General features: G+C 39.8%; 1 long non-coding RNA gene across 1 annotated transcript in view; it reads left to right on the top strand.

Annotated features, from left to right (window-relative positions):
* The window catches only part of LOC136163487 (uncharacterized), a 490623-nt gene that overhangs the window by 401420 nt on the left and 62575 nt on the right, over positions 1 to 26628 (top strand). The window lies entirely within an intron of this gene.

The following is a 26628-nucleotide window of genomic DNA, read 5'->3' as shown; positions in this document are numbered from 1 at the left end:
ATTTATTTCCTTCCTGACTCAGCCAGAGCAGGCTTGTACCAGCTGTCAGAGGGCTGAAATGACACTCATATTAAGTTCTCTGGGTCTTGGACCTACAGCCCTGGCCTACGGGTGCCTGTTGGATCTGTCCACTCATGCAGATGGAGTTTCATCTAGGAAAGAGAGAAATTCAGGCCAGTGAGCTCTGAGGAGACCAGCCAATAACACAGCCAGTCCCAGATTGGGGAAAGGAGGTGGAGCAGATTAAGAAGCAGTGAATCAGGGACCCAGAGTGGCACCCTGTAACTCCCAGACATTGAGTTTCCTGAGGATAACTCCTGAGGATATCCTGAGGATAGGATGAAAACACCAGTTTCACACAGTAACCTCCAGACCCAGAAAAAGACTGAATTAATTGAAGAAGACCTTGAGAGTTTTTCTAAATTTGGTAAAGTGAAGGATCATATTAGCTCTGTATCTGCCAAGAATGAGCTGTTGAACAAGCGAAAACAGCCAGATAAGAAAAGGAAGGTAAGATGTCATTCAGAGTCAGACATCTCCTGAATGATGTCCTGAATGAAGAGAGTCCAGCCTATATAGGAAGAGCTGGTCTGAAAAGATCCCAAGAGACCTTCAAAAGGGACTTGGAATGAAATGAACAGTGATGATCACAAATGTTGATTTGTGCCAAGAACTCACCTAAACCTTTTGCATGAGTGAACTCATTCAGTCCTAACAACATCCTTATAAAACAGGTATTATTATTTTTCCCGTGTTAAAGATGAAACTGGGACAGTCAGGGTAAGCTGCTTGCTTGAGGTCAGTCATGAGGCCAGAGTTCAAACTGAAAGCCTGACCCCAGAACCCATGCCCTGAAGCACCTACTTTCTCTCTACAAAGTGCACGGCGTGTGTAAAAGTCCAGTGAGAAGCTGGAGAAGTCCAGAAGGCTGAAGAAGTGGTTTTTAACTGGGTTCACACTTGGATTGGTGAGCAAAAGTTAGTGTGTCTCTTAGTGTATGTTTTGGTTTTTTCGTTTTCCCTAAGGAGTGTGAGAAAATAGTATTTCCAGAGAAATGAATGACCCCCAAATAGGTAAGAATTCCAGAGGGTTAGGGGCAATTCCTGCATATCAGCCTCCCAACCAAGGTTTGGCTGCTGGTGGGGGTCACAGAGCACACGCTGACTTGTGTTCTCAGGGCTGACTGCCTGCTACCTCCAGTGGGATCTCCCAGGAAGGGTGTTTCCAGAGGCTCAGCTGTCTGTCCTCATGGGAACTTTGGCTGGAAAGGATCATCCCCTTGTAAGCATTTCATTTGCCAGGCTTGGCTTGGTGTATATTTACTAGAAGATGAAACCTGTTAAAACAGAAAAATGGTCACTGCACTGAAACATTTTTCTCTAAGTGACATTATCCATGACTTCTACTGGGGAGAAAAGAGGCAAAATCCTTATATTCTGGACAAATGCTTTTGCAATCTTCTGGTGCCATTGATTATAGCTTATCTAACTTCATAGTAGATCAATCTTATTCAAAAGATACAGTGTAGCTTGAAAATCAGTAGAGGGGTGGGGAAGGGGGCAGTATTCTTATTTTCAGATAAGATTTTATGTTATGATTAAGTCACTTTTCCCAGACAATTTAGATTAAGCAGAGGTTTTCTCTGTGAAGATCAATATTGTCACTGATACTGAACAGCAAAGAAATGTATATGTTTTTCTGCCATTAACACCCAACAGTGAAGAAGAACAATGAGATAGGAACAACAGATATATTAGAGTCACTTGACTGGTATCTGAAAAACTACCATTTTTGCTTTCATAGGTATTAGCATAACTTTCAACACTCTTAATATTAGATTTCAGTGAAAAAGAGAGTTAAATATTCATGCAACCAAAAAGATACATTCTACAATCAGAGTCTGATATCAGCATTGTACATCTTCCTGACCCTTGATTCTTTCAGTTTTCACTATCTTATCTGGAAGAGACAGGGGGATGTGCCCTGGAATAGAGGAGATGCACTGGTATTAAATCCCACCTCTGTCACCAGTCACAACCTCCATGAGCTTTAGTTTCATACCTTTCACATCCTTACAGACTTTTGGTGCTTGATTTATAGTTTACATATCTGGTTGACTTCTTTGTGGTTCTGACAATCTTGGCTTAATACATTTTGAGGCCATGAGTATGTTCAAGTTTAGAGTCATTTTATCTCCTTGGTGAACTACATTTATTTTGTAGTGCATCTCTAACATTTTTACTTGCTTTCAAGTCTCTTTTATCTCATATGAATAGAGCTATCCAAGCCTTTTGTTGTTGGTTGGTCTTGTATACCTATTTGCTTTGTATACTCTTTTCTGTCTTTTTGCTTTTACTCTTACAAAGCTTTATGTTTTAGTGCATCTCTTATAATCAATAAATAGCTGTTTCTTAAAAAATTCAGTGTTAACAAAGTCTAAAGTTAATCAACATCTTTAATCTTATCCCAAACAATGCTAGTACCTTAGAATATTTTAACTGCCATCATCTTTCTTCATTTACATGTTAGTTTGTCATGTATTTATTTCTACCATTTTTGTTTTTGAGTGTTGTAGTGGGTGCTATGTGCACTGCCTCATTTTCCCTTTGAGAACTAAGACACTCCTTCTTCCAGTCCCTAGGAATGTTAGTGGCTTATGGATTTCACTTGAGTCCCTCATTGAGAATTGTTCTCAGCAGAAGAGAATGGTCTGGCCCAAAGTCATGTCTCATCCCTGGTGGCAGTTCATATCTAAGCCTGGTCAGTGTGTATATGTGGCGGGATAAAGGCCCCCTTCCCGAGAGGTGAGACAACACTGGTGGCCTTCCTAGCTCCAGAGCTCCCCGTGGGATCAGATGATGTTTTATTGTGACTACATCACAGTTCACTCCTTTCTCTGCCAATTTTGCTTTGTTTACTCACCAACAGATGTTGCCCCCTAGAGAACTCTCTCAAAACCCTCCTGCATAAATCTCAGACTCACAGTCATTTCCCAGGAAATTCTCTGGGCCAATATTCATGTAGACTTACATATTTTCCATTTTATTTGCTAATACTATCTTTTTGTGTGCAGAATCAATTTCCTTCTGCTTGAATTACATCTTTTAAATTCCTTTAGACAGAGTCTGTTGAGTGAAAGCCCTCATTTTACTCTGATCTGAAAGGTGATTTGATGAATATGAAATTCCAGCTTGACTGTTATATTCTTGCAGCTCATTGGTGATGTTATTCTGCTGTTTCCTGATTTCCATCACATCTCTTGTTCATTTAGCTGTCAGATGAACTATCACTTGTTTGAAGGTAATCTGTCTCTTCTCTCTGCCTGCTTCTCAGATCTTTTTGTCTTTGATGTTCCATAGTTTCACTGTAGTGTGTCTAAAGGACACACTTACTTGGGATTCACTGAGCTTTCCTATCCAGACCACTGGAAATGGAGTCTGCTGAGCCTCAGTTTTCACTTCAGTAAAATGATAATGGTGATAATTTCCATTTTAGTGTGATTGCAGAAAAATTACATTAGACAATTCATTTATATTTCCTTTTTGAGGAAATATAAAATTGTGTTCCAAATATGAAACACAATTTCCATATTTGTGTTTCACTGGATTAGACATTTTCCCTGTTCAGACTTCCTTAGCAAGTTCTGTAACCAAATAGATAGGGAAAGTGCTGGTTCCCGCATATTCTCTTGGAGAGTTGCAAAACTCATCAACATTATGAAAGCCTTGGGAAGTCCTACACTATTCACACTGTGTCCGCAGAAGAGCTTGGTTATAAACATCTCACATTCCATGGAACACAGTGTTGGGGAATGTGTGTCTGTGTTCAGTTGCTCAGTCATGTCTGACTCTGCTACCCTTTGGACTGCAGCCCACCAGGCTTCTCTGTCCGTGGGATTCTCCAGGTAAGAATACTGAGGTAATTTGCCATTTCCTCCACCAGGGGATCTTCCTGACCCAGGGATTGAACTTGCGTCTCCTGCATTGCAGGTGGATTCTTTACCACTAAGCCATTGGGGAAGCTGTTTTAGGGAATACGTGTGTATAAAATATCAAATGATATGTTTTATTTAATAAGAAAGGAATATTTACCCCTTACAAATAGTCTAGGGATTTTTTCTTTTAATTAAGCAAACAAGAAAAGGATTGATCACAAGGAAGCAGTGGCCTATAAGTGCCTTGTTCCAGGCTGCCAGAATCTACACTTGCTCCTGGGGTCGCTCTCCACCTTCTTTGTTGTGAGACTGTAACAGAGCCAGGCCATGAACAGCCTTTAGCATGGTTGGTGCTTTGCTTGGTTACCAGCACTGCCCCTTCCCCCACAGTTAACCAGGCAACAGTTAGTGGTGAGGACCCTTAGTGGTTCGGCTCAGCCATTGTCAGCACCACGGCGGGCCCCTCCCCCAAGTGAGCCGCTGCCAGAGAGTGACCGTTAATGGTCCTGCTCAGCCATTGATCAGCACCACAGTGGGCCCCTCCCCCAAGCGAGGGTCTGCCAAAGAGTGACCGTTGGTGGTCCTGCTCAGCCATTGGTCAGTACCACAATAGGCCCCTCCCACAAGCAACCAACTGTCAGTGAATGACATTAGTGGGCCCATTCAGTCAACAGTCAGCAGAATGGTGGTCATCAGACAGAGAGTGAGGTAAGAGGCAGATCCCAGCCTTCTCCCAGGGAACTCTCCAGCTCACCCGGCCTGGCGTCAGCAGGTGAGCTGGGAAGCCTACGGAGCTGGCTGGGAGCTGTGTCCTGCAGGGCCCCAGAACCCTCGCCAAGGTCACTTTTCTGGCCAAGTCCAGGTCTTGAGGTGGCAGTGAACATCTCCCCATCCTGCCTCTGCCACCCAATGGCAGCAGCAGTCTTCCTGGGTCGCAGTCTGTGGGACCTGGTGTCTCTCACCTGGGAGCCGTGGACACATCTGCCTCAGAGGGACCTGAACTCCCCAATAAAAATGCAGGTTTGAGGCCCCACTTCATACCTACTGCAGACTTTCAGCTTCCTTCATTCCCCCACATGGTTACCATGTACATTCAAGCTTGAGTTTGCTATAGCAGTAGTCTTAGGTGTGATCACTAGAAATGGCTATTTGTAGCTCAGGTATCCTTGCCTGATATTTATTATAAGGAAACAAAATCCCTTCTCATACAAGCATCGGTGGCCTGTCAGTCACCACTCACTCTAGTTCTGAAATTTAGGGTTTGGTGAAGAGAATTCCTTCTATGGCCTTTGGAACCTACCTTGTCTGTCTGTTTTAGGTGAAAGTGTTAGTCGTTCAGTCATGTCTGACTCTTTGTGACCTCATGGGCTATAGCCCACTAGGCTCCTCAGTCCTTGGAATTCTCCAGGTAAGAATACTGGAGTGGGTAGCCATTTCCTTCTCCAGGGGATCTTCCCGACTCAGGGATTAAACCCACGTCTCCTGCATTGCAGGCAGATTCTGCACTGTCTGAGTCACCAGTGTTTGAGATAACTGTTGAAATGGGCAAGAAGCAAACAAATATAATTATTAGGACTCTTACATTTCTAGATAACTGTCTTTATGCTTTTCATAGTGCTTTCAAAGCAAAAGCCACAAATGCATTATTCATTGGATCCTCCTTATGAATCTGTAAGATAAGCAGAATAAATATCAATATTCCCGTTTTACACAAGTGGAAACAGACTCAGTTGGACTAAATGATTGGTTCAAATCCCTGAATGTAGTCAGTGGTGGAGCCTGTTTGAAATTTAAGGCTCCTTGCCTGCCCACCTTCCATTCTTTCTTTCCCACACACACTGAACTCGCCGCACCTCCTTTGTTTTCTCCCTTCCTTGCAAAGATTTCCACTGTCATTTCCACATATCATCATCAACCTATTGGCATATCTGTGCTGTTCTCTCCTGGCCATTGTAAACATAGTCCACCAGCCTGACTGCTGATGAGCCTTTCCCAATCATGTGCGTTCCTGTGACTGTTTCTCTATCAGCAGAGAAGAGTGCTGGCAACTCGCAGGAATACTTTGCCTAATCAGGCTGTTTTGTGGACATTTCCTTCACTTTACCAACCTTCCTAACGCTTAATTTTGTAAAGCCAAAAATAGCCTACACCAATCATTGTACCATCTGGAGGGAGGTTCACCTGTTTTCTTCCCCTCTCAGGACATGTGTACCTGCCTAGGAAAAGGTGTTCTGGACAGTTTGGCAGAATGGTGAGGGAAGATATTTGTATAATTTGAACCTGCAAACATTTTTAATTGCAATAATGAGAGAGTTGCTATTCTGATTACCCAGCACAAAGAGAACACTTGTCTAATTCTCCAGTTAATTTGATCCATGCAGATAGCTTATTTTCCAGAATCCATTTAGCACTAAATCTGAAGTGATGGTCCAAACTACAGAATTATCCAGATAACTAATGAGCTTTTTACCTTCTGGAGCCTGTACACCCAGTCAGAAGAAAAATAAGCATTGTTTCCTTCTATTAGTCATATAACTTTTAAAAGTCTTTGTAGTGTTTTATCACCCTCCCCTGTTTGTTCACTCTGGGCTTTGAGTACAGAAACAAGATAGATTCAGAGCTCGGGGTGGGGGGGTGGTGCATTTGTTCTACTTCCACAGAGATTCATAGCATTATTATTAGGCTTTTTGCATGTTTATTCTTCAAAGGAACTGTTTTTTCCTTCCCCAGCCATGGGCAAGAGGGCTTTTCTTAGCTTCTCCTCTTTAAATCTCTGATCTGAAGGTCATCAAGGTGAACGATGATGTATTCCCTCCTGACTGTGAGTAAATGCAAGCAGTCCTGGCCCACCAGGACTTTAGCTGCCTGCTAAAGTGATTTAGCTGCTGTGTGCCTGTACCAGAGCTCAAAACACAAATGGTGCAACCACTGAACCTCAAACTAAGCAGCAGCCACATTCCATTTGCCATGCTGTGGCTGCATCACCTGCTGCAGCATTTCAGCAGGATGCTGCCGAGCATGTGGGGCCACATTTTGTGCTGTCAGCCTCTGTGAGGTTCTCTTTGCCATGTCAAGTTTCTCATACAAGTCATGGTGATAGAAAACCATTGTTGGATGCTGGAATTGGTTTGGTGAGATCCTTATCAGAGACAGTGCTGTTTGTCAGTCCTTATGCAGGAGAGGGAGGAAAGTCAGGCCTTTCTTTGGTTATCTTCATAGACATATTCCCTTAAAGCTTCTGAGGCTAATTGTGGTGAAAATGTGCCAGGTAGACCCCTTTCATGCCAACCATAATTAATAGTATTATAGTCTTCAAGGCCATAATGCTCATCAGTTATTAATTAGCAATTCATTTTGTTGAACAAATAACACTTGTGATTGATGATAGAACTTGTAATTGGGCACTAGAAGTGGCCCTCATGGGACTGACTTACCAGCAGATATTAACCACGACACAGTAATGAAAAACACAGAGGATCATCCAGGAAAATCCATGTTAAACAATTGTGACACAGCCAAGGTGTTTCTTCTCAACAGGAGAAAATCCCATCTTGAGTGTTGGGTGTGTATCCTGGGTCTGAGTGTGTTAATTGTTTCTGGTCACACAGTATCAAGATTTTCTATTTCCTCTAAGCTTGTAATCAGCTCCCCTATTTTTTTTTCCAAAAATCAAATTGTTCCTTGCTAGGCAATTTTATTGACTTTGAATTATTCTTGTGATAGGTCATTTTGAGGTATTGTCATGACATGTCCAGTTAGACTTGGGGGAAAAAAGTGCTTTTCTAAAAAGGTAATGATTGAAGTTTTTATTTTAAATGATTTCTTAGATTGAAATCACTTTAGATTAACAGATTTTCCTGCCCAATTGATTTTCTGGCATCCATGTGGTGATCCAGCAGAGATAAGATGTGGGTTCTTAGTCCATGGCTGCGAGGAAACCGAGAGCTTGGCAAATAGAACCGGCAAGGCTTCTTTCTCTCTCGCTCTGTTGGAGCAGGACAACTGGAGCCGGTCAGCTGCTGACCAGATGCTGCCTTCAATTAATATGCCAACCCTCAAAGACATTTATCGCTCACTCTCAAAAGCAGAGCAGCTGAGTAATAAAGGGAACCACTAAAACCATTTTTTTTTTAGAGCATTTGTAATGGCTAAATTGCTTGAAATAAATTAGCAAAATAAATAAACATAGTTTGTACAGTATCTGTAAAACAAATTCCTAGTCTTGGGAAAATAGACGAAGTGAGAGCTTGTATTTAACAAGCACATGCAATATGCTTCATTAAGACAAGGCTTTTTTTTTTTTTTTTTCCTAAATTTAAAAAGGGTTAATAAACTCCAAGATATCATTGCCAGTTAAACAGGTCCTGCACCATTTTAAGGAGAGTAAGAGGCTACAAAGGAGACAGTTAAAAAGAAACCAGGAGACTGTGTTGTAGTGCTAACAGGCAATTAACAAACTCATGGGTGTTAATTATCTTCATACTGTATCATGTTCAATTAGCTTAGTCTCTGCAACAAAGGCAACGATGAACAATTGCTTTGATAGGTGTACAGTACTTCATTTGTAGTTAATCGGTTTAAGCCCTCTGGTTGCTAGGTTACCTTGGTCTCCAGAGGTAGAAAGCTGTACAGATGCACTATGTTTAAATGACTACAGAGAACTGTTTAAACTCAAACCATGTATAACTCTTTATTGATTTTTCACAGAAGATCTCAGCTCTGATGATAAGGTTTTGATATATTTTCCTGCTACAGCCAGTCCCTTGGAGTATTGCAGAAAAAAAATCTGTCAATATGCTTCTATTATGATCTCTTGATCTGTGCCTATAAAAACCTTTAGCCACAGCCCTTATTATAAATAATGGAAGAAGCAATATCTGATTTTTTTTTCCACACTGTACTACATGAAGATTTTTTTCCGTCTTTGCCTTTGGATCCAAATTACAGGACTGCTTTCTGTACCCATGCTCTTAAATAATAAAGAAGAATTTCTAGCTCTAATTAATTTGATTGACTCTCAGCAGGATGGGATCAGCTGTAGAATCATGAACTTTAACAATAACTACCAACTGATGGGCAGTTCACATCAATAAGACCATCACTAGCCTCTCTCTCACCTGTCAGCAGGCGGGGAGTGAGCAATAACCAGCCCCCCACAGATGCTCCCCGCTTAGCGCTTTCTGCCCTATTAGCAATTTATAATGGTGATCAAGAAACAGTCAGCAGCAAATCAAGACAACTGTCTGGTTGCCTGTTTAATTGGCCTTGTTTGCGTTTTGATAAATGGCTCGTGACTACTATAGGCCCCTGTATTTTGACTTTTAATAGGCCACAGTGATTAGACTACCAACAGATACTAGGTCAAAACCAAGGAAAGGTGCAAAAAATGTTAATTAATATCAATAATAGGCAATTATTAGTTAGACAGAAGGACCTACTAGCTGCGTGCTCTAATGGCTCAGAGCTAACTGGAAGAGGAGTGCTGCCAAATTAGCATAACTGTGTATGCAGACTGCATGGTGGATCCTAGGAAACATCTGTTATGTTAGTAATTCAAATAGAATTCCTGCCTTTGGAGTGAGATTCGCAGAGTCAGCAATCCCTGTTGGCCATTTCAAGGCACTAACAATACCCTAGTGACTGGTGTCCTTCCAAATGGGCTGTGTTTCAGGCTAAGAATTAAATTGCACCTTTTCTTTGGAGTTGTGCTCTTGAGGAGCTTAAGGGGGTCACTATCTTCTGGCCAGGGGAGAGTGGAGGAGAAGGGGTTTGTATGGAAGCCACATTCAGCTTAGAGGGAAGTGTAAAGTGGGCCCAGCAGACTCAGGGAGGGACACAGACATTTACATTTGCTATTTCATAATTAGCATTGAAATATGGCTGTGTTCAATATCAATACATCAGATGAAACACTGTGTATCATTCTCACAGCATGATTTTATCCTTTTCTTGAAGTGTCTGTTTGGGCTTGTGCAATGATGAAAGACTGAGAGTATGTTTTGAAGCATAAAGAGAAGTAAGATGGAGTAGGAGTTAAGACAATGCAATGATTGGAATTGTAAATGTTATTCCCTACACTTGTTGTTGACATTACGGTCACCATGGGCAAAATCCACATGATAGTCAAAGAATGTTAGAATTGGAAAAGAATTGGAGCTATCTTAAGTTCAAATTGAGAAATGGAGATCCAGAGAGGTCAAGGGACTCTTTATGATCACCCAGCTGGTTTGGGGCATGGCTGGAAGGAGACACAGGTCTCTCAACTTCCCTCCCAGTGCCCTTCGCCTGACCTTGCTACCTACCTAGGAGACTGTGGGTTTCTATCTGTGATTTAGTGTTTGGTACATATTTTCAAAATGCACATTTGAAATGTAAATGTGGAATATGTGCAAAAAGTGTTCCTACTGTATAAATATATGATATTTATGAAATGGCATGTTATCAAACATACTTTATTTTTAGAGTTAGAAAAAAACTTAGTTATAAAATTCTAAAATCTACAGCCACCTCTTGATGTTTCACATTTTAATGCCAAGCACAGAGTTTGTTTTTTTTTTTTGAGAAGGGTACCTTATAATTGCGGTATCCCCTGTTTTATTTTGAGCTTGTTTTCTTATGTATCTTGCTTGAACCAAACCAGGCAAGGATCTGTGTGTGTTGCCCTTTTCCTTCCTCACCAGAGGACTGACATTTAAGACCCATTTGACTAAACAGTTTCAAGATCTTAAAAAAAAAAAATGTGTGTGTAGAGGCACAGACTCTACCTCGTCAAAGATTGAAATTGAATTGTGGATTATAGCCAACTGCGGATTTCTCTCTCCTCTCTCTACTCTCCCCTAACCCTAACTCAGCCCTTCACACCCCCACCCCCAATACCAAGGATATCTCTTCAGACTGCATCTTTTCCCTGAATGCACTGAGCCATTAATCCTTTTTAGTACCAAAGTGTCAGAGAAAAATGGACTTACTTTTTCATCTTTATTTCTGCAAAAATACTTTGAAAATCATCTGGTTTTGCATCTATGAGGAAAGTATTATGTAAGCTTAAAAATAACATTTTCAAATAATTCATTTCTGGGAATAGAATCTTTTAAAATGATGGAAATATGACACTTTAGTTTCTCATTTTTTACACTCTTACTTAACAAAAATATTTGTTGAGTCCTGGGCCAGGATGTAAAAGAATCACAAAAATAACTATCAGAATAATATATTTATGAATTATTTATCTCCTACCATATGGATCTCTTTACTAAACATTTTCTATGTGTCAGCCACTTTATTCTCATAGCAAACCCCATGGAGTAGGGTTCATAAAATGAACCCCATTTTATGAAGGAAGAAACTGAGGCTTAGCAAGTTTCTATTTAACTTAAGTTTAAATGCGTGATACTTTGTAATATAAATTATTTTCCTATTTTGAGGATTTTAAGAATTTCTTCAATTCTTTTGTATTGAAAATATAGTAGATACTATGTTTTAAATAAAGTTTAAGAAGCAGCAAGAAAATGGTTCATGTCATAGTATCTTTTTCAGGTAGAGTGTATATTATACATAAATATTACTGTGATATTTTAAACTTGAATATTTCTAGAGTGAAAGGAAATTAGATTTATTTTCTTTTAATTATTAGAGATTTGGTTCTTTTATTCCTGTAAACTCACTGCATTGTGGTATACTTGTCCCTTAAACTCTAGCAAATCTCACATGTTACTGATGACAAGAAGTATGAGTATTTTATCTGTCACAAATTAAAGAGGGAATGTGAAACTAAACTAGGATGAAATGCTTTCCATTACTTTCTTCTGGGTTATCAATAGCATTCATGATATAGCATTTCTTTAAAAAGTGCCCCACTGTTCACTCTGTGATTTTCTTCCATTGTCAGTAACATTAATTCCACAATTTTTGATGCTGGTGCTTTTAATGTTCTCACGTGAGCAGAACATGACAACTCTGCTAGGACTGCAGCCTTGTTGATAGTGGCAGTAGAACACATCTGCATCTGGATTTCACAGGTGTTAAAATGTGCAACAAAAAATTTTCATCTTAGAATCCATAAGATGTGTTAGTATACCCATCATAGTTATCTGTCTATCAAATATCTGTAGAGTTACATAATTTTCAGATAAGTAAATCTAGTAAGTAATTCCAGTCTCTCAAAATGACATATGATTACAAATGTTTTCCTCATAGCAGCATTTGCAGATAAACTCTTGGTGGTGTGTTGACTAAACTGTGAATGTGGTGAGAAATTTGGAAACTTCTCTTATATAGAGCTGGATAAAGAGACTAGTAAATTGAGTATTTCAGGTTTTTTTTAAATGGCAACCCACTCCAGTATTCTGGTCTGGAGAATCCCATGGACAGAGGAGCCTGGTAGGCTACAGTCCACGGGGTTGCAAAGAGTCAGACACAACTGAGCAACTTCACTTTCTTTCTTTCTTTATGTAGTTTTTACTAAGGTTCATCTGTGCAGTTTTTAAAATTAATTTATCTTTGGCTGTGCTGGGTCTTCATTGTTTTACTCAGGCTTTTTCTAGTTGCAGTGAGCAGGGGCTACTCTTGTGATGCCTGGGCTTCTCGTTGTGGTGGCTTCTCCTGTGGCGGAGCACAGGCTCTAGGTACGTGGTCTTCAGTAGTTGCAGCACGAATGCTCAGTAATTATAATGTGTGGGCTCTAGGGCACAAGGGCTTCAGTAGTTGTGGCACACAGGCTGAGTAGTTGCGGCTCTCAGGCTCAGTGGTTGAGGGGCACGGGTTTAGTTGCTCAGACGCATGTGGAATCTTCCTGGACCGGGGATTGAACCAGTGTCCCCTGCACTGGCAGGTGGATTCTTGTCCACTGTGCCACCATGGAAGTCCCGTATGTGCAGTTTTTAAGAGCCAGATTCCACATGTGGCCAATTATGCCTTTAGTGTTTTAGTTGTACCAAGAGTACTACTATGGCCTATAAATGGAAGATCTGTTTCTACCTTGCTGGAACCAGGACCAACTGGAAAAATATCTTTAAGAGGTCTGGAAAGCTGAAGTGTTAGACCTAAGAAGTTGTCAGAGTGTCTGTCTACAAGAGAGAAGGCCCTAACTCTGATGTGTGCCTCAGTGTCTGCTTTTGGTGATGTGTTGAAATTCATAGAATCTGTCATGCCAGAAGAATTCCCTGTTTTCTATTCTGTATAGGGCCTAGACCACTGTATCTGTTTTTTTTTTTTTTCTCTTTGGCAAATATTAGTTCTTGGATAGATACTGACACTTGTTGAACCCATTTCTATTCATGCCTGACATAGCCATGACTCGTAATGAGGGGCTAGGTGTCTTCCTCTTGGGAAGTAATATATTAGTCAAGAGCTATGGTTTTACAGTCATGCAGGCCTGTGTTCCAGTCCCAGTTCAGTCACTGAGTAGCTTCATGGTCCTGGGCTTCAGTTTTCTCATCAATGAAATGGGCTGTATGATACCTACTCCATGTAGGTATCTGAGAAAACATGTATGACACACTTTACTTAATTCCTGGCTGTAGTAAATGCAAAATAATGGCACTTATTGTCATCATTATTGCTACCAGTAATAGACTCTGTCATGCAGCTGGACCCTCAGAGGCCAAAGCGTCTCCAGAACTCTTCTTGATAAATACTTTCAGGAGCTATTTCTTCCTGATAAGATGAGAGCTCACTGCTTTCCCAATCCCTTCCCTTCATTTGGAGTCTGCCTGTCCATAGAGGCACCTATCTTCTGCCCCTCCCATGAGATTGCACCTGTTTTGATTAGTTATATACTGATCTATTATGGGTCTATTGTCTTGGATGTGTCCTTTTAAACATAGCATGGTTAGATGAGCATTAGAAGGAAGTTGACTTGGAGCCTAGAGTCACGTTTCTGTCATTAGCCAGGTGACCACTCTCATCAGTAAAATTCCTTCTCTGTGGTGCCACCTCAGGAGTCGATCACTTATTCTAGCTACCATTTACTGAACACCTGTGCAGCGCCGTCCAGATGTCAGTGACATTCCATGCTTCATCTCTAATCCTTGTGATAACCTTGCAAAGCAGCTATTATTCTCCTCATTTTAGAAATTGTGACAGTAAAGCTTAATAATCTTAACTGTGTTCTTACTGCCTGAATGATTTGGGGCAACTTCTTAAACCATTTTAAGTCACAGGCTCCTCATATGTCCATTAGAGGAGCTATCAACTGCTGCCTCATGGGCTATGGAGATGACATGTGTAGGGCTCATGACACAATCCCGCATGCAGTGGGCACTCCAGCAGTGCTTGGTGATATGTCTTGTCAAGAGCTACATAGCTAGAAGGATGAGCCAGGTTTTAGCCTAGGTCTGTCTGGGTCTTTCAAGGTATGTGAGAAAGTACTTGTGACACAAGTGCATGTGAAGACGTTTTCCTTGGTGTGATCCTGGAAGAGGGAGCAGCTGCCTTACTCTCCTTCTTCCTCTTGGGGGTTCCTCTTTTCTTCTCCCTTTTGGCCTGTCATCTGCTCCTCCATTCTGGCTGCATGGGAGGACCACAGGTACTGGAGAAAATATTCCTTCTCTTAAAGGGCACAGGGATATCCTCTTTCAACATAAACACATAACGTAAAATTTACAATCAGTGATGTTTAGCACATTCATAATATTGTACAACCATCACCACTATCTAGTTCCAAACTGTTTTAATCATCCCCAGTGGAAACCCCTTACCCAGTGAACAGTTACTCCCCATCCTCCTGCTCCAGTCCCCCTGGCAACTACTAACCTGATTTCTATCCCTATGAATTTGCCTGTTCTAAATATTTTCTATAAATGGAATAAGACCATATGTGGCATTGTGTGCCTGGCTTTTTTCACTTAGCATAACAAGGCTTATCTGTATTCTTCCCTTCTCTATACCAGCTCCAGGCAGACAGTGAAGAAAAATTTCACAGTTTATTTTCAGTGAGTCCTCTTGCACATTGACTACCATGGCGGCCAATCAGCTTCACTGTGACAAAGCTGGCTATTTCTATGGAATCTTCCTGCATTGCTCATCAATCTGTAAGCCTGCCAATCATGGCAGAATCTGCTTCTGTCACAATGGTTTATGGTCTTTGCTTCTACAGTTTGTCTTTTTCTTCCAGTAGTAGATTCCTGTTCCTTTAAGAAGGATGATGAGATTCAAGATATTTCATGCAAGGCAGAGCCTTATCCTGGCCTCACTCATGATCTCTATAGGAGCCCAGGCCAGCCCACATACCACTCAATAATTTCATCTGGAAATGAAGAACTTAGGAATTTAGATGAGTTACCTGAGCACAGGGGGCTGGGAGAAGGAAATAACAGATAATTCACAGGGCTTTCCGAGTCTAAAATGTTACTTAATAGAAAGATTTTTCAGATAAGGAGTAATGAATACTGGATTGTGACATATCACAAAGTATTGGGTTGGCCAGAAGTTTGAACTTTTGGCCAACTAGGTACATAAAATTAAGAGTTAAATGGGGGTTACACAGAATGGGTTGGTGATTGGAATGGAAGTCTCTGGTTCCTATGCTAATTTGTATTTCTCATTGAAGATGTTTATACTAGCCTTTTGGTTTTATTAAACAATAGCAATAAAAACTCAATATACTGAAAAAGCAAGAAGAGTTTAGGTTGTGGGCAATTCCAGAAGGTAGGACTGGATAGTCTCTTGAGGTCACCTCTAGTCTCGTAATTCTGTATGTCTGAGTCATCTTGTAATTTCTTGGGGGTTTGTGGGAGAAGAAAATGGAGATCCCACCTGACAGGAGTCAGGGTCACCTATCATCTCTCTACTCATCTGGCTGATGCATACTTAGCATAGTGAATTTCTGTTTGGAAATTGATTTACAGTAATTGCAAGTGGCAGAGAAAGCTTGTTTCAAGGCAGGATTTGAAGTGGTAAAGAAAGGACCTTGTCCAAAGCTTTTTCCAAGGCAGGTCATGCTGAGTGAAGGTTCCTTGTTGGGAGAGAAAGGAATTCCCCACAGACCCTATCTTCTCACCCCAGCTGACAGCTCTATTGTGGGTATGGTACCTCCCTGGTTGTCAGTCATTTGGAGGGAACCTCTGACCCTTAAGACCTCTCTGGGTTATTAAAGGGGATGGCATACATGTGTCAGGCTGATGGCGGTGTACATGACAGAGAAACTGTCACAGAGCAAAGATGAAAGAAGCTGAGCACCTGCCTCCCTGAAGTGGCCACCAAGTTATGCCTGAAGTCGGTGTTCCATTTTAGAGGGCATACTGCCTGAGGGTCATGCATTGTATATGTGTGTGTGTGTGTGTGTGTGTGTGTGTGTGTAGAAAGGTGGGGTAGGAGGGAATATCTTAATAGGATTTTCAGTTTTTCTTGTTTATTTCACATACAAAAGTTCTGAATGAACATCTCCATTCATGTGCTTGATGTTACTACTGAATAACTAGGTAGAAGGATTTGACATTTGGAGCCCCGAAGTTACTTGTCTCTGCTGCCTATAAAACCACAGCAGGTGGTGAGCTCTTCACTAGTGAGCACTAAAAATGCCCAAATAACACTGCAGGATTATTGCTCATCTATATTTTGTAAATAGACATATATGTTTCTGTATGTAGTATACACATTTTAATCTCACCTATTGTCTAAATATGAAAATGAATTTGAAATGAATCCATCAGGAATATGAGCTTAACAGCACATTTAAATAATCATCAGTTGGTACAATGATTTATTCTCATTTTGGTCTCCAAAGCAGAATAATTCAGTCCTTCTGAATTTCTCATCCAGGACTCATAAGTTTGAGAGTCAGAGAATTTTTTGTTTGTACTGTAATCTTCTCCAGCTGTAGCTTATTCTGAAATTGGATCTGTTCCAGGGTGTAAATATTTATTAATGAGTTTCCAAAGTCAAAATAATTAGTGATGCTTAGGCATCTTTTATAATGGGCCTAGAATAGATTTTTCAAAGCAGTCTGCAGTAGACTTTTCATATGGGTGTACAGGTACAGAGTTCTGGTGGACAAGCTCATTTAATAATTAGGGATTCAAAGTAGATGTTTAGATATGATTACATTGATGGGTTATTCTTCACATTTAATGGGATGAATGTTTTAAACCTCATGACTGACCTGTGACTCTGAACTACATTGAACTTACTGACATAATGTGCTGAAAGTGGATTATGGAATCCCTCAGGATTCTGTGGAAAACATGATCTTCCTTCTCAGAAGCTTCCATATCAAGGGAAGGTCTTTTCTTAGAAGTTTCAGATTTACACACTTTGAAGAAGTAGGATTCAAGAAATATGGGTTTCATTTTGAGATCTGTTCTTGGACTGGTAGAGCTCAAGGTCTAAGGGATATATTTGTCTTGGAAAGATGCATAAAGAGGTGTGACTCTTTAAAAACCTGAAGTATTTCTGAGCTAAATATCATGTTAATACAATGTGCCATTTTAATTTCTAGTGCCTATCAAAATAATTATTAGAGAATTTCTGGTTAACCTTTGCTAAAAGAAAATGTGTACTCAGATAAATTAAGAATATGTCATCCAGTTACACTGAAAACTCCTATCAATAGCTAGCTTGGGGACAACCCTTATTAAGTTAGATATATTAATTCAGTAAGTGGGAGAATTCTTTCTGTTTGTCCTCTGATGCATTTGACTTTGAGATCCCTGGTACCAAACATCTATGAAGTATCAGTGAGGGTTTGGTCAGAGAAGCTGACTCACTGTGAGTGATATTTTTCAATGCTGCTTATCAGGAAGGCAAATACACCTTTCTTGATAAGTGATATTGAAAAATAAACATAAAACTAAATCAACTTACAAAAGCCATCTAGGAATTTATCTCGGTTGGATTATATAGACTTCTGCATCCATCCTCATGGTTTTGTCAGATCTAACCTCTATAGTGAATTCCTTTTTCCATATCACTCATAGTGTTATTTCTAGAAAGTGTTGTAAGTCTTCATAGAACTGGTCAACCTCAGCTTCTTTAGCATCAGTGGTTGGGGTATAGACTTGGATTACTGTATTGTTGAATGCTTTGCTTTGGAAATAAACCAAGATCATTCTGTTGTTTTTGAGGTTGCACCCACGTGCTGCATTTCACACTCTTTTGTTGACAGTGAGGGCTACTTCATCTCTTCTGAGGGATGCCTGCCCACAGTAGTAGGTATAATGGTCCTCTGAGTTAAATTCACCCATTCCCATCCATTTTAGTTCACTGATTCCTAACATGTTGATGTTCACTGTTACTATCTCTTGCTTGACCACATTCAATTTACCTTGATTCATGAACCTAACATTCTAGGTTCCTATGCAATATTGTTCTTTACAGCATCAGACTTTACTTTCATCGCCAGGTACGTCCCCAACTGAGGATTTCTACTTTCATTTCTCATTTCTACCTTGGTCCAGCTGCTTCATTCTTTCTGGAGTTATTAGTAATTGCTCTCTGTTCTTCCCCAGTAACATATTAGATGCCTTCTGACCTGTGGGGCTCATCTTCTGTTGTCATATCTTTTTGTACTGTCCATAGGGTTCTCTAGGCAAGAATACTGGAGTGGGCTGCCATTTCCTCCTCTGATGGACCACATTTTGTCAAAACTCGTCACTATGACCTGTTCATCTTGGGTAATCCTGCATGGCATGACTCATAGCTTCACTAAGTGATTCAAGCCCCTTTTCCATGACAAGTCTGTGATCCATAAAAGGGATATTTGATATATAAACACCATATTTACTTTGTCTAAAGAAGAACTTCTTTCTTGAACAATGAAACACTAGTAAAACCAAAAGCTGTTTTATGATATTGCTATTCTCCCTAATATGAATCTTATCTTTAATTTGGCTTCAACTAGATAACCAGGACTATCTGATATAATTCACTAAAATACATTAACCATTTAGTATGACAAGATGCTGGGTTGGATGTTAGATTATGATTATAATATATCCTTATATTCTCTAAGTTATTTTTGTGTTTTCTAAGCTATGTTTGTTTTTTTCTTCTATGATTGCGTTAGATTTATTTGTTCAGATGAAGTACAATAAATATTTATTCATTGTGAGCACTCTGGTACCAATTAGACCTGCCCAAACTAACTGGTGGGTGTTATAGTGGTTTTGTCCTAGGTCATTTAGGTAAGGAGGAATTTCCCAGAATTCTCTTTACTGTATGGTTCTGGGTCAGGATTGGTCACGAAAGAAATTTACTGAGGTTTGGGAGATCGAAGGGAAGCAGCAGTTGTTACGCTCTGAAAGTCAGTGTAGGTTGCTAGGCTATCTTGCAGCTCAAAACTGTTATTGCAGAGCTGTTAGATAGATGTAAAAATAATTCTGGTTTTGCATTGTTGAACTTTACCATTTAATACTGGAATACATTCTTACATAAGGGTGATTATGTTATACATCATTTTAATGCCCATTTCTTGCTTTGTTTTTTGCTCATGACTTATTACTTGCTGTTTATTTTATATTTATTTTAGATTATAGAAATGATGTTAGAAAGCAAATTTGAATGATTTTTTTGAGTTCAAAATAGGTTCTGGAGCAGCAGAGACAACTTGCAACATCAACAACACATTTGGCCAGGATCTGCTAATAAACATACAGTGCAGTGGTGGTTCAAGAAGTTTTTCAGTGGAGACAGGAGCCTTGAAGATGAGAAGCATAGTGGCTAGCCATCGAAAGTTGACAGTGACCAATTGAGAGCCATCATTGAAGCTGATCCTCTTCCAGTTACATGAGAAGTTTCCTAAGAACTCATTGTTGACTGTTCTACAGTTGTTCAGCATTTGAAGCAAATTGGAAAGGTGAAAAATAAGTGGGTACATCGTGAGCTGACCATAAATCAAAAAAATCGTTGTTTTGAAGTGTTGTCTCCTGTCTACTCAACAACAATAAACCTTTTCTCAATCAGATAATGGTGTGCGATGAAAAGTGGATTTTATAAACAATCAGTGACGACCAGCTCAGTGGTTGGACTGAGAAGAAGCTCCAAAGCTCCCAAAGCCAAACTTGTACCAAGGAAAGGTCATGGTCACTGTTTGGTGGTCTGCTGCCGGTCTGATCCACTGCAACTTTCTGAATCCCAGAAAAACCATTACATCTGAGAAGTATGCTCAGCAAATTGATGAGATGCACTGAAAACTGCAATGCCTGCAATTGATACCGATCAACAGAATGGGCCCAATTCTCTTCCATGACAATGCCCCACTTCACCTTGCATAACCAACGGTTCAATCATTAAATGAATTGGACTTTGAAGTTTTGCCTCCTCTGCCATATTCACGTGACCTCTCACCAATCAACTACCACTTCTTCAAGCATCTGGACAACTTTTTGCAGGGAAAATGCTTCCACAAGCAGCAGGATGCAGAAAATGCCTTCCAAGAGTTCATCAAATCCTGAAGCATGGATTTTTACACTACAAACTTATTTGTAAACTTATTTCTTGTTGGCAAAAATGTATTGATTGTAATCGTTCCTATTTTGATTAATAAAGATGTGTTTGAGCCTAATTATAATGATTTAAAATTCACTGTCTGAAGCCACAATTATTTTGTACCAAGTTAATATTTTCTGGCTCTCCTGATTGGCAAAGAACTGAACTTCTTCAAAGACTGAACTTCAGCTCATCTAAGTCCTGGGACCAGCAATGAAGAGTATCAGCTTCATCGAGGTTGGAGGTGATAAGAGACTGTTGGAGGTTCCAGTTTGTCCTTACAGGTTCCAGTTTGCCTTTTTTCTTTCCTGCTCCATGCCCAGGTTTTTTTTCCTGACTGTTGGCCCTGTTGACCTAAGACAGTTGGTTTCAGGTCCTCTACCAGATTTCTGTAACTTCTTTACCAACTCCAATTGCATAATAAACTCTTTACTTCATGTCACTGATAGTGGTCCTGCTTCCTTGATCAGACTCAGAGATACAGATGCATTGTATTGGAGATGTAAAAATCACATGCTCCAATGGCCATATGAGTAACATAAATGAGTGTAGCAGGTCTGCTGTCAGAAAGTTCATGCAGCCTTCTTCATCTGTTTTTCTTTTTCCCACTTTTGGTAGAGATGTGAAATCCACAAAATATGCCTCTAGAGTAAGAAAAACAGTAGCAGAAGCATATTGATAAGTTACATGTGACTCTTGCCTTAGTACCAAGGAGGCAATGGGGAGAGAGCACTACCAAACAGGGAAGGGTGGACCTCAGGTAGAGAGCATCTCTGCTTCCATGCTTCAACAGAAACCCCAAGTGGGTTTTTTTAAAGCATTTATTTATTTTTGGCTGAGTCAGAGTCTTAGTTGCAGCATGTGAGCTTAGTTGCCCCGCCACATGTGGGATCCCATTTCCTCAACCAGGGGTCAAATCCATATCCCCTGCATTGGAAGGCAGACCCTTAATCACTGGACCACCAGGGAATTCCCCCCCAAGCAGAATTTTATTGTGCATTCCTCTGATTTTAATGTGTTGACTAATTACTCACACACATACACACACTCACATACACATAAAATCTTGAAGGCAGTCCATGGGGCAAATATAAACATGTAGGTTATATTTGGTATGAGCCTCCACTCTGACTAGGAAAATGGTTGGCTGAGACCTTGGGATAAAGACAGAGAATAAAAAAAGCAAGAGGATTGTTGGAGAAGAGAATGATGGAGGGAGGTAGGGTGGGGGGACCCCCAGACTCTTATGGGGTGGACAATATATATGGATAAACACAACTCCATAGGAAAAACAGTGAATTCTTTTGCTCTGTATATGTGTGTGTGTCTGTGTGTGTGTAAGAGAGAGAGAAAGAGAGGGAGAGAAATCATCTAATAAGAACTATCACTTTCATAGTAATTTGCATTATACACAGGGATTTCACATATGCTATTTCATTTATTCTCATTTACTATCTTATCTGCTATATTGGGTGTGAGTGGGATGAAAGATAAATTACTCTTGGTTCCTGCCCTTGAGGGTTGCAGTCCATGGGGCAGTCTGATATGTTCACATCCAGCTATAGAACAAGAATGAATGTGATTCAGTGTCATGGTGGGAGAAGGATTTTGACAAATGGAAATGGGAAGTGAGAAGAATGCTGGGTGACACAAAAAGTCTGAGCAGAGGAACCAAGGAGAATTTGGAGATGTGAACAGTAAAAGCTGCTATGAAGAACACATCAATAGCAATTCTATTAAAACATTTGAAATTCATTTGTGAATTCCTGAAACTGGGGAAGGGGAATCTTTAATCTGCCTTAATTAATGGTCAAAGTGTTAGTCAGTGGCCTACATTCAAGCAAACTCAGTTTGAGAGAAAGGTAAGTTAAACAACACCCATTGTCTTTGGTAAGTGAAGGACAGTACTGAGCCTGGGATTCAAGACCCAGAAATGACAGCCAGATTAGTCTAGAAGGAGGATGAAGAGCTCTTAGGTTTTCTGATGTCCTACCAAAATCCAGGCAGCAGATAGGAGCGTACTGACAGCAGAGGCTGTCCGTTGCTAGAGAGGAAAACAAATATATTTTAAAGGTTTTGTAATAAGTTATTAAGCATGCTCTATTTAGATAATCCAGAAAAATCTGAATTCAGTCTGACTGGTCTCCTTTCTGTATAAAACTTCATGATGTATATTAAAGTTCAAGCTCTTCTCTGGCATGACATCAGGTCCCTTTATGCCTTGGTTTCAGCTTCCTTCACCAGCCTAGTATTTTTCCCTGCCCTCACCCCAGTCTCCTGAGGTATGGACACAATTTTCTTGCCATGAGGCACAACTTGCAGTCCTCTTGATGTCTCACAGCTCTATGCCTTTGCACATTCTAGGGCTTTTTCTCTGGCATTTCCATAGTCTTGATTATCCTTCAAAACATCTCAAAGTGTCCCATGGTCCCCCCACTCTGCAATAAACCTTTCTTTGCTAACTGTATATATTTGAATTTTTGCATTTATTGTACAGTGATATGATTATGTACATGTATGTTATTCCATGTGCACTATTATATATGCTGACACATTCATGAATCACCTCTTTACTGAGTGGCCTTTCTGGGTAAGACACTGTACAATGTTCTGTGGATGCAGCAGTAAATAGCATAGATCATGTTTCTGGACTCATGAAGCTTCAGTTAAAAATGTATGTTGAGGTGAAATTCACAGGACATTTGAATTTTAGGTTCAAATTGTATGCATTGGCAAAAGATTCACTTTCCCGAATTATAATTTCAATCCATTTTAAGTGTTCTGTCACTAAGTCGTGTCCGACTCTTTGCGACCCCATGGACTGCAGCACGCCAGGCCTCCCTGTCCTCACCATGTCCTGGAGTTTGCGCATACTCATGTCCATTGAGACAGTGATGCCATCCAACCATCTCATCCTATGTTATCCCCTTCTCCTGCCTTCCAAGTGTACTGTTGGTACACTCCTACTATTGTTGAGTTTCTGATTAATGCACTCACTGAGTTTATTCCTGCCACGTTCTCTCCGTAGTGATGGTTGGAATTTCAGGAGCTTTGTGGTTTTGTAGATCTTGACTATATTGGGGCTGGCTCTCTACAAAGGTTTAGATTGTCTTTGGAAGCAGGATCTATTTTCAGCCTTGGGTACAGGGGTTCTGCTTTCCTAATTCTTACCTGCCTATTTAGGATGTGCCATTCAACCCCCTAGCTTCTCCAGTGAACCTGTTTTGGATTATTTTTGATCTTACAAGATGTCTAGCATGAGTTCTAGGGCCACAAGTTTTTCCCCCAGACCATCCTGAAATTTGTTTGTTCCATTCCTGATGCTTCTTTCAGCCACTAGTCATTTACTTTATGATTCATTCTGGAGAAAGGAGGCAGCTGTTCTCAGATTTTGCTTCCTGCAAAGTCCTACGTAGTGCCAGTTCTGTCTGTGTCTGGCAATTTGAAGTAGGCCACTTCTCATATTTAGTGCTAATGTTGGTATTGACACATATATTTCTTCTTTTTTTAAAAAAATATTACCTGCTTGGCCACATTGTAGAGTAGTCATTTTTTCAAGCAGCAGGTCATAAAAAGGACCATGAAATACATTTAATATCATAACCAGCACTAGAAAATATGAATTGAATGAAATAGGAAACCTCAGAATACATCATGTGAAGTGAGGGTAAGTTTTGTAAAACTTGTCATACATGGGTTGTGATCCATCTCTTTGTATGGGAGACAAAGTTTGGTAAACATGGTTCTGGAACAATCTATTTACATTTTTTTCCTCCTCCTTGCAGTTTTAACTCTTTAACAGGTGTTTTCTGGATATTAATTTACATTGTTTTAGTTGGCAGTCCACATTTATTAAACTGCATAATTTTGCTACTTTTCTTTCCATTGTTCATTTACCTTTAAACTTGATTTTTTTTTTTAGCTTTTGAAGACTGCACTTATTGGAGTACATTTATTTTGATAAAACATTTAAAATTACACTCAACATTTTGGCAGTTCCCTCCTACTCTTCAGAAAGTTCTAGTTTTTTAGATTAAATTTTAGAGGAAGATCTAGGCAAACATTAGCTAAAAACAAAATCAGGAGCAAAAACCAATTCTTTACTCAGCTTAATAGCTTCAATTAATAATCAAATTATTTTATACCACATTCAAAATTATGCAGCAGACCATGTTATTTAGTTACTAATGATTAAAATATTTATTCAAAAAGGATTCACATATACATACTTTAGACTCCAGATTAACTTGACTTAACTGCTTTGATGCTCTTTCAAATAAATGATAACTCCAAAAGGACAAGCTATCCTAAAACAAACATTTTAATAGGGGAAACTCAGTTCTCTAGCACATTTTGATATGGAAAATAAACCTTCTTTTTTTAAAAGATTCTTTGAAAGGGAACTAGCACAACAGAAGTTCCCAGAAGAACTGGATGTTGTGCAAACTTCTGAATGAATCGCTTGGGATTTGTTTTTAATCCGAATATTTAATAGTGTGACACTGCAAAATTCAAATTGTGCTACTCAATTTTAATGGTTAATCTGCGTTAAAAAATACACAAACTTAATTGTGACATACGAAAATCCTTACTTAGGGTGGATTTCTAATTTGAGTGCTTTCGGCCCTGCTGTGTAAAGAGTCTCTTGGGTACAGATTTTAAGTGTGTGTGTGTGTGTGTGTGTGTGTGTGTGTGTGTGTGTGTGTGTGTGTGTGTGTGTGTGTGTGTGTGTGCCTTTACATCTCACCCTGTAACAGTTCCTCATTGCTGAGTCCGCCTCTCTGCAAGCCGGGCGCAGACAATAGATCCATCCTGATGGAGTTGTGTACTTGCCATCTGTAGGAGCAGCTGCTGGCCCGCATCTGCACAATATGCTAGGACGAGGAGCTCCACTAATCTGCATAATAAGGAGGAGGCTCATTCCACTCCAGCTAATAATCTCAAGCGATCGATGCACTTCATTCCCTCACTGCGGAGCGCAACCCAGTGGCTTTCCGCATCTGGTACAGCGGGGTCAAGTGAGATGGGATGGCCTGGGGGCCAGAGGCACTCTGTTTACCGTGTATGCTTGCATCAGGCTGTTGAGACCATGGTTAAGGTCTTTCTCTTGAGTCATGCTGACACGTGCAAATCCTGGGAATTGGGACAAACTGATGCTAGCACATTAGTAAGACTGCTAATCAGAAATGCTTTTGGATCAATTAGAGTCTCAGCCAATTTGCAGTTTTAAATACCTCATTTGTGAGAAAAAGGGCGTGAGCAAGTTTTTGGTTTAATTGTGAACTATTTTGAGTTATTTGGTTTTCATCTAGTTTTTAAAAAATAGCTTCATTATATGACTTTTAAACTGTTAATGCACCTACACCCTTATTGTGAAATAGGCAGACTATATGAATTAATGAATCAAATTTATTTTTTATTTTCATTATGACATCAGGATGAAATGATTATCTTCAAGCAGTAGAACTAGTAGCAGAAAAGAAGATGACTGTTGAATTGAAATGATATAATTCTGAACTGGCCCAAAATCACTCTCTTAATAAAGCAATGCCAAAATGGCTCATTTCTGTAGAAAATCATGTATGTACAGATATAATTTGATTCATAGAGTTTATTCAAAGGTTAAAACATTTGAACTTAGGTGACCTAAATTGAGGACAATATTTTATTAATAAATGAGATTGGCACATGCAGAGTGGTATGGCCATAGATGAGGACAATATTTTAAATTGAATTATAGTTTGCCGTTATTTATAATGTCTTGCTGTAAGAATTGGTGAGACTATTTCATCTAATTCTTGCAGGAAAAATATTTGCATAATTCATCACCCATCAATGAAGCACAGGGAAAAGAGCATTAATTTATGGAGATGGAAGACTAGGGCTGAAGAAATAATTGCTTCCACCAGTAAACAAAGCAGCCCACTTACCTTTCATTTCAGCCTTTTAATCAACACCATTTGGTTAAATAAGATAACATCTTCTAGCATGATTTAGAAGAAAACTTTATTAGGAGTCATTCCTTTTAGAATCAATATTGCTATCCAGTGATAATAGAAAGATCTGACATCCCAGGGAAATGTTAGTCAAAGGTTGTTGTGTGAAATCTTGGTGGAGTGTTCTCCAAGGTTAAAACACTTTGCTGGTTCTGAGTGATTCAGCTGACCAACCCTCATAGCTCTGTGATGAAGTGAAGAGAAATGTACCAGGTGAGCTGGAAACTTTCTCCCCTGGTTTCCTAATTTTAAAACCCGTGTACTGCCATATATCAA

Source organism: Muntiacus reevesi, chromosome 3 (assembly GCF_963930625.1).
Source record: "Muntiacus reevesi chromosome 3, mMunRee1.1, whole genome shotgun sequence".
Classification (NCBI taxonomy): domain Eukaryota; kingdom Metazoa; phylum Chordata; class Mammalia; order Artiodactyla; family Cervidae; genus Muntiacus; species Muntiacus reevesi.
The sequence above is the reverse complement of the archived record's forward strand: the minus strand, read 5'-3'. Positions and strand labels throughout refer to the sequence as shown.